Here is a 9,747-nt window from a genome sequence, read left to right as displayed (position 1 = left end):
CTCTATATCCATGACTTGTGAGATCAAATCATCGAGTTGACCTACATGCTAGTCTCATCGCATTAACATTGTCCCGGAATGTTAATACTTGACTAGGAATGATTAAGAGTAGTTTTCCCTATATCATCTCACTATCGATTCAACCAATCGATTGATATAGGTAAGAACCTTCTACTCAAGGACGCTATTATACTTAGTTATTTGGCGCCAATACAAGTAAGTATAATAACCATAAACAAATGCCTTTATATATATAAGAAATATTATACAATGAGTCCATACAACAATCATCAAATAATTGGCTCTAGGGCTCTAACTAACAATCTCTCACTAGCACTTGTGCCAATCAGTGTAGGCTCTAAGGCCTAATGACCTAGTGTGATCATCATGCTTTCTCTGTGCTAAAGCCTTGGTCAAGGGATCTGCGATGTTAGCCTCTGTGGGTACTCTACAAATCTTCACATCTCCTCTATCGATAATCTTTCGAATGAGATGGAAGCGCCGTAGTATGTGTTTGGTCCGCTGGTGTGAGCGAGGTTCCTTAGCCTGCGCAATTGCTCCATTGTTGTCACAATAGAGCTCTATGGGATCAGCTATGCTAGGAACCACCCCAAGCTCAGTAATGAACTTACGGATCCAAACTGCCTCCTTTGCTGCTTCTAATGCAACAATATACTCGACCTCTGTTGTAGAATCAACGACTGTGTCCTGCTTCGAACTCTTCCAGCTCACAGCACCACCATTTATGAAAAACATGAACCCTGACTGCGATCGATAATCATCCTGATCAGTTTGGAAGCTAGCATCACTGTAACCCTTTACAGCTAGCTCATCATCGCCTCCATATATCAAGAAATATTCTTTAGTCCTTCTCAAGTACTTAAGAATATTCTTGACCGCTATCCAGTCACTTTCACCTAGATCTGACTGGTATCTGCTCATCATGCTCAAAGCATACGAGACATCAGGACGAGTACATAGCATGGCGTACATGATAGATCCTATGGCTGAAGCATAAGGGATCTGATCCATGCGGTCTCTCTCCTCTCTAGAAGAGGGACCTTGAGTCTTCGAAAGACTCACACCATATGACATCGGCAGAAATCCCTTCTTGGAGTTCTGCATGGCAAACCGTAGTAGTACCTTGTCAATGTATGTACTCTGACTTAGGCCAACAATCTCTTAGATCTATCTCTATAGATCTGTATGCCTAGAATGCGGGATACTTCACCTAATTCCTTCATTGAGAAACAAGTCCCTAGCCAAGTCTTGACAGACTGCAGCAAAGGGATGTCTTTCCCAATGAGTAGTATGTCATCCACATACAATATAAGGAAGACAACTGTGCTCCCAACAACCTTCTTGTAGACACAAGGTTCATCTTCATTCTTGATGAAACCAAACTGTTTGATTGCATCATCAAATTGAAGATTCCAGCTCCAAGAAGCTTGCTTTAGTCCATAAATGGACCTATGCAGCTTGCATACTCTGCCAGTATGCTGTGGATCTACAAAACCCTCAGGTTGTGTCATGTACACATCCTCGAGCAAGTTTCCATTCAGAAATGTGGTTTTGACATCCATCTGCCAGATCTCATAATCGTGGTACGCTGCAATAGTAAGCATGATCTGAATGGATTTAAACATCGCTACTGGAGAAATGGTTTCATCATAGTCAATACCATGAATTTGCTTGAAACCTTTAGCTACCAAGCGACCCTTATAAATAAGGTCATCCATGTCAGTCTTTCTTTTAAAGACCCACTTACACCCAATGGGTTTGACCCCTTCAGGTGGATCAATCAAAGGCCAAGTAACATGGATTCCATCTCGGATCTCATGGCTTCTAGTCGTTTCTCGGAATCTGGTCTCATCACAACTTCATGATAGGAGGTAGGCTCATCCTCAATGAGCACAACGTCATCATGGTCAGACAAGAGAAGTGAATATCTCTCAGGCTGACGACGTACCCTATCAGACCTACGAAGAGGTAGGTCTACTTGAACTGGTTGTTGTTCCTCAACTCCTTGTGGAACAACATCATCCACAACACTTTGTGGTTCCAGTTCAACTTCCATTGAGGCTTCAGTGCTATTGTTCACATCTTGAACTTCTTCAAGATCGAACGTACTCTCACTAGTCTTTCTAGAAACAAAATCCCTTTCTAGAAATACCCAGTCTTAGCCACAACTATCTTGTGTTGACTGGGAATGTAGAAGTAATATCCCTTCATTTCCTTGGGATATTCAATGAAATATCACTTGTCATATTTGGGTCCCAATTTGTCCGAGACTTGACGTTGAACGTAAGCCTCACAACCCCAAATCCTCATAAAAGACACCTGGGCATCTCTCCCAGTCCATATCCTATATGGTGTCTTTATTACAGCCTTAGATGGAACTCGGTTGAGAATGAAGGCTGCTGTGTCTAGAGCATAGCCCCAAAGATACATAGGAAGATCTGTGTGACTCATCATAGACCGTACCATATCTAATAAGGTGTGATTCCTCCTTTCGGATACACCATTCCACTGTGGTGTTCCAGGAGGAGTGAGTTGGGATAAGACCCCACACTCAGCTAGATAGTCACGAAACTGATGGCTAAGGTATTCTCCACCTCGATCTGATCGAAGTATCTTAATACTTTTACCAAGCTGGTTTTGTACTTCATTCTTGAATTCTTTGAACTTTTCAAAGGATTCTGACTTATGTGTCATCAGGTACACATAACCATATCTACTGAAGTCATCAGTAAAAGTAATGAAGTACCTATAACCACCTCTAGCAGTGACATTGGAAGGGCCACATACATCACTATGTATAAGACCTAACAAGTCAGTCGCTCTCTCACTGTGTCCACGAAAGGGAGTCTTGGTCATCTTGCCTAGATGGCATGACTCACATGTCTCATATGATTCAAAATCAAATGAGTCCAACAAACCATCTTTATGAAGCTGGGATAAGCATTTGTCATTTATATGACCTAAGCGACATTGCCAGAGATAGGTTTGGTTCATGTCATTTGACTTGAACCTCTTGGTACATATGTCATAGATAGAGTTCTTAAGGTCTAGAATATAGAGTCCGTTCATCAGAGGTGCACTACAATAGAACATATCATTTAAATAAACTGAACAATATTTGTTGTTTATTATAAATGAAAAACCTTTCTTGTCCAAACAAGAAACTGAAATTATGTTCTTAGTTAAAGCAGACACATAACAACATTCATCTAATTCTAATACAAGCCCAGAAGGCAGAGATAGATGATAAGTTCCTACAGCAACAGCAACAACCCGTGCTCCATTGCTTACTCGTAGGTCCACCTCACCCTTTGTCAATGCCCTGCTATTTCTCAGCGCCTGCACATTAGTACAAATGTGAGAAGCACATCCGGTATCTAATACCCATGATGAAGAAATAGATAGATTGACTTCTATAACATATATACCTAAAGTAGATGTCTGACTTCTTTCTTCTGAAGATCTTCCAGGTACACTTCGCAGTTCCTCTTCCAGTGCCCGGTCTGACCGCAGTGGAAGCAGGTAGCATCCTTGGCAACCCCTCCTTTAGGCTTCAGTGCCTTTCCTTTGCCCTTGGCTTGGGACTTTCCCTTACCTTTGGCCTTGCCCTTGCCCTTGTATTTCTGAACCATCAGAATAGAGTTGGGCTTAACCTTCTTAAGGTTAAGCTCAGCCGTTCTTAACATGATAAGTAGCTCGGGCAGTGGCTTGTCAATTTTGTTCATGTTATAATTTAGAATGAATTGACTGTAGCTATCTGGCAAGGATTGCAAGATCAGGTCAGTGGCCAGCTCTTGGCCAAGGGGGAATCCCAACCTCTGTAGGTTTTCTATGTACCCAATCATCTTGAGTACATATGGACCTACGGGAGTCCCATCTTGCATTTTGCACTGAAACAGTGCCTTAGAGATCTCGAATCTCTCATGCCTAACTTGTCCTTGATATAGTTGACGAAGATGTTCAACCATATCATAAGCTCCCATTAACTCGTGTTACTTCTGAAGCTCAGAGTTCATGGTCGCGAGCATGAGACAGGACACATCTAATGCGTCATCTTGATGCTTCTTGTAAGCATCTTTGTCTGCTCGCGTGGCATTGGCAGGAGGTGCCTCGGGAATAGGCTACTCCAGGACATACAGTTTACGTTCCTGAGTGAGAACAATTCTCAAGTTCCTGTACCAGTCTAGGAAATTAACTCTGTTGAGCTTGTCCTTCTCAAGGACAGAATGCAGGGAGAAAGAGTTCGTATTTGACGTCATGGTAATCTACAACAGAAAAATGCAAAAAAATAAATAAACATCATATTTCAATTAATCATCTAATTAGGCCTTTAATTAAATGATGCTCCCACTGAATTCTATAATTCATGTGGGACAAGATCCACATCATACTATGCCCTGAGTTAGCTTTGGCTAAATCGCCCAAGACCTAGTATGATCGGTAGGTAACTAATTACCAATTACATCTCTATGCAACTCTTGTTTATAGGATCAAGATCTACATTTATATTAAAACTCGAGTTAGATTTGGCTAATACGCCCAAGAGTTAATATAAACGTGATTTTGTCCCATCTTCCAACTATTGGATAAATGCCTACAGTTAAACTTGATTTAACTAGTTGTACTCAATCTAATTGAGTTTTTGCTCACCCATGCGTTGATAGGCGGGACCAAGATTGTCCCTCCGTACCCTACCAAGATAATATGTGTTGCTCTACTTTGGCAGATTCAACAACAACATGTGATCGATGTAGTGATAGGTATTACGGCATGGAGGCATTACGAGTTGACGCGATTGAGATCTAATCTAAATCGACGAGGTGTATCATATATGCGATTTAGATCTAATCTAATTGTTAGGGCGCATCATGTACGCAATTTAGATCTAATCTAATCGTTAAGGCACTAATTAATTACTATTCTAGTATGCATCACATATACACACACAAGTAATTAATTAAATATTTTATGATTAGTCATGACCCTACTACTATATTCTCAAGCCAATGAGAAGATCGGATGGTCAACCTAAGGTCAACAACTTCTCAAGCTTCTTTCCTTTGACCACCTTGTGTTGCTCGCGCCCTCCTCGTAACTCCGTCTCGAGTGGACCTTCCACCGCTCCATTTTGTACATTAAAAAAGTGAAACTCGAGTTACATTCGAGTCTAATACTATTTACAACAAGAATAAATAAATATAAAATGCACAACGCGCAGGTCGCGTATCATATACAAGACGCACATCACAGAAAATGGCACGCAGGCCATAATATGAATTACAACACAAAATTTCCAATCTAATTGGGTCTTTTGGGCCATGACCATCACAAAATAATACATAATTCTAAATTATGTAATTTCTATAAATTTCTATAAATTTTCCACAATTTTTATAATTTTTATGTGAAAAAATTCCCGGCGGTCCCGTTTAGCGATTTTCGGGCGCAATCGTGGAACGAAGCCCCTTGCGGGGTTAGGGGCAGTACCCCTACCCGCGATATAACTATCGTGAGTGTTCCTTAGCGATCCTACAGTGCCTTAGTCCGCTGTCCCAAAATGATTTGGGGTGAAACCTTGCCGTTTCGGAAATATTTTCTCGGTAGTTGAAGCCTACAAATGTCTAAACACTTGTGCTTCGCTTCTACGAGAAAAGTACCCATAAAATCTATAAAAATCATAAATTTACAGAAAGTTACAGATCTATAGAATTTCATAAAAACCAAAATAAAACTCGTACACGCTTCGTACGTGACTCTGATACCACTGTTGGGTTTTTCGGGCCGCAAAAACCGCTTTTTGCATTACGGAAACCCAGAAACCCCCATGCCACGGATCCGTGCGAAGAAATAAAATTTTGTAAAAACATTCACGTACGAGTTTTCTAAGCCTAGATCTACTTTAGATCTACATGATAAGAATTTACCCTTGATGCGAAGCACTTCGCTTAATCCCACTCGTCCAAGGTTCGCCGGATCTCGAGAGTATCAAAGTAGATTCTCCTCTATGTGTATCCACACAAGCAAGAGATGGAGAAACCTAACACAAAGGTGTGCTAGCACCTTTGTAAGGTTCATCGAAAGAGGAGGAGAGGGAGAGAAGAAACCTAGAGAGGAAGAAGAAGAAATGAATGAGAACGAATTCTCACCTTGTGTAACTCTCAAGTGGCCGGCCACTTTTGGCTTATAAACTCCCATGGAATATCAAGAGTCAAGTCTCTTGATCTCCTCCATGAGGTGGCATTTGGTCAAGTCAAACTTGACCAAATGAAGAAGCCTTGATGATGTGGCATTGGTCAAGTCAAAGTCAAGTCAAAACTTGACTCTTCATCTTCCTACTTAAGTTAAGTCAAACTTGACCACTTCTCTCCCTTGGATGATCTAATCTAACCATTGGTTCAAGTAAATTTTAATTTAATGAATATATATTCATTGAATTAAATTAATTAAATGAGTCTAAGTCCAAATTAGACTCACTTAACACATGAACCAAATTGAGTCCAACTCAATTAGCTCAATTTGGATTACTCTTAATCCAATTTGGTTCATCACATGAACCTAATCCTTTAGGTTCATCAAATGAACCTAATCTTCATCTAATTGCCCTTCGTGTGTGACCCTATAGGTTCTTGTAACGTTGGCAATGCTCATAAACCCATTTAGAAGCATAAGTAATGAGCGATATCTAGCAACACATCATTACTACCCAAATTACAAGAATGTTGAGATCCAACATCACCTTGTGACTACTAATTATGACCCCTCACAATATATGACAAGTGTCCTTCTATCCTAGACATCTAGATTGATCAATGTGAGGCATAGACCGTGTCATCCTCTAATCAAACTAAATCTTGAATCCCAAGTAGACTCACTGTTAGGATGTATACTAAAAGTCTAGCTTTTGGTATAAACATTTATCTAGAAATAAGAATCACATTGGTCAAATGTCTACATTTATGATAAATGTAGTTGTTCAATCAATTTATATTGTAGATAACATGGTGTGTGTTGTCAAACATAGAGGATCATGTTATCAGTACCTTATAAATTATAAACAGTAGCTCACGGCCAAGATGGAAAGGAACAAACCATAGGAAGGTCGTAGTGTAATTAGGTATTAGTTTATCTTAACTATATAATTACACTAGTACACTTAGAGTGTATTGAGTAGGACCATTTGAGGTCGTTTCTTATATACTGACTTTATAAAGGAACAAAGACCTCAGTTATTATGGAAGTGTGTGCTCTTAATCCTAATATAATAACAAGCACATATATTTGATATTTATTTCTTTAATTTATCAATGGGTGAGATTTAGTTCAATAAATCAATAAGCCCGATAAGTTGGGAAATGATATCACTTATAGTGTGTGTCATTGATTATAGAATGAAACTGTGTCCTAGTAATCTAGGTTGAGAATGTCCCCAAGAGGAGCTCATAAGGATTGTCATGTTAAACCCTGCAGGTGGACTTAGTCCGACATGACGATGAAGTTGAGTGGTACTACTCTTGGAGCTAGATATTAATTAAGTGAGTTGTCAGTAACTTACTTAATTAGTGGACATTTGTTATCTTAAACACAGTGAGACTAACACACTCATAATAAGAAGGAGCCCAAAATGTAATTTGGGATTGGTGCGGTAGTTCAATAATAGTTCTTTAGTGGAATGAATTATTATTGATGAAATTAAGTTGTGTGTTCGGGGCGAACACGGGATGCTTAATTTCATCGGGAGACCAAAACCAATTCCTCCTCTCGGTCCCTATCGTAGCCTCTTAATTATAGAGTACTATACCCACCTATACCCACCTTCTTACTCATCCTATAGGGGTCGGCTAAGCTAGCTTAGTGACCAAGCTAGGGCCGGCCATGGTTTGGTTCATGGGTGAATTCATGTGGTCGGCCCTAGCTTGAACTCAAGCTTAGGTGGCCGACCCTATTAAAATAAAAAGGAATTTAATTTTAAAAATTTTTCTTATGTGGATAACATTATTTAAAAGAGAGGTTAAAATTTTTTTAAATCTTTCCTTTTATAAGATTCTACAAAAGATTAAGAGAAGAGCTAAATCTCTTTCCTTATTTGTAGATTAAAAGGTTGATTTTAATTTTGGTAAAAACTTTCCTTTTAATCATGTTCATGATTTAAAAGAAAGTTTAAAAATTAAAAATTCTCTTTTATTAGTTTCTACAAAAGATTAAGAAAAGATTTAATATCTTTCCTTATTTGTAGATTGAAAAGAGATTTTAATTTTTAGAGATAACTTTCCTTTTTAGAAATTATCCACATGTTTAAAAGAAAGTTTTTATTTTATAAAATTTCCTTTTTATTAACCAATCATGAAGGGATGAAAATTATTTGATAAATTTTTATAAATTTCCGGAAGCAAATAAGTAAGTTTTAATTTGTGTTTAAAATTTTATTTGCTTGGAGATATTATGTGGCCGACCATTGAAATTGAGAAAAGAATTTTGATTTTAATTAATTAAAATTTTTCCTTTTCATGGCAAAATAATTAAGGAAGTTTTTATTTAAATTTCTTTATTTGCCAAGACCAAGGATTATAAAAGAGGGGGTAGAGGTGCCTTCATGGCGGACGACTCTATTATTTTCTCCTCTCTTTTTCTCCTTGGGTGTGGCCGGCCCCTCCTCTTTCTTTCTTCTCCATCTTGTGGCCGAACCTCTTCATGCTCTTGGAGTTTTAATTGGTGGCCGGATTCTAGCTTGAAGAAGAAGGAGAGAAAACTTGCATCCCTTGGAGCTTGGTTGGTGGAAAAAGTTTTCCATCCTTTGGAAGTTTTTGCTTGGCCGAAACCTGAAGGAAGAAGATGAAGGTGATAGGTGGTTCTCGTCTTGGAAGATCATTGCCCACACAATATCCGAGGTTAGAAGAGGAATACGGTAGAAGATCAAGAGGTCTTTCTAAAAGGTATAACTTGTATTTTTCCTTTCCGCATCATACTAGTTATTTTTGGAAATAATACCAAATACAAGAGGCATGCGATTCTAGTATTTCGAATTTGTTTTCGAGGTTGTGTTCTTTTTTTTTTCTTTTCCTTGTGATTTGATTGTTCTTTTCGGTTGACCTTAAGTTATTTAAGGAAATTAAATATTAACTTTCCTTAAAAGGCTTTGTCTAGTCGGTGGTGGTTGTTCCCATATCCAAGAAGGCCATGTGCCTCGCCACGTCAGTACTGGAAGCCAATTTTGGAAATTAATATTTAATGAAATTAATAACCTAGGTGATTTGGATCGAACGTGTTAAGTTCCGCAGGAGATCCGAGTCTAAACCTAAAAGAACAAATAGATTAAAATTTGGATCAAACGTGTTAAGTTCCGCAGGCGATCCAAGTTTAATTTAAAAGAACACATGGTAGCTAGGAAAAGGTTCAGACCTTTGTACAAAATTTTTGTACAGTGGAACCATTAGGTTTTCCGAATAGCAATCAACAATTGGTATCAGAGCAAGGGTTTTGCCTCTGTGCATTTGGTATTAGTTTAATTATGCACATGTCATACATAATTTAGGCAGGATAATAGTAGGATGTGCTAACTTTGTGGATGCAGGATCCAACTATTATGGCTTATAGTTATTATGTGTGTGATTGGACCCTTGGACATGTCAAGGGCATTTTATTCTGTGTGCATGATTGTATTATAAAATACAGCAGGAGCTGTATTTAGTTTTATTTGGATTTTATTTTTTGATCTAGTTACATGTACAT

Source organism: Zingiber officinale, chromosome 4B (assembly GCF_018446385.1).
Source record: "Zingiber officinale cultivar Zhangliang chromosome 4B, Zo_v1.1, whole genome shotgun sequence".
NCBI classification, from domain to species: domain Eukaryota; kingdom Viridiplantae; phylum Streptophyta; class Magnoliopsida; order Zingiberales; family Zingiberaceae; genus Zingiber; species Zingiber officinale.
This window is presented reverse-complemented; position numbering follows the sequence as displayed.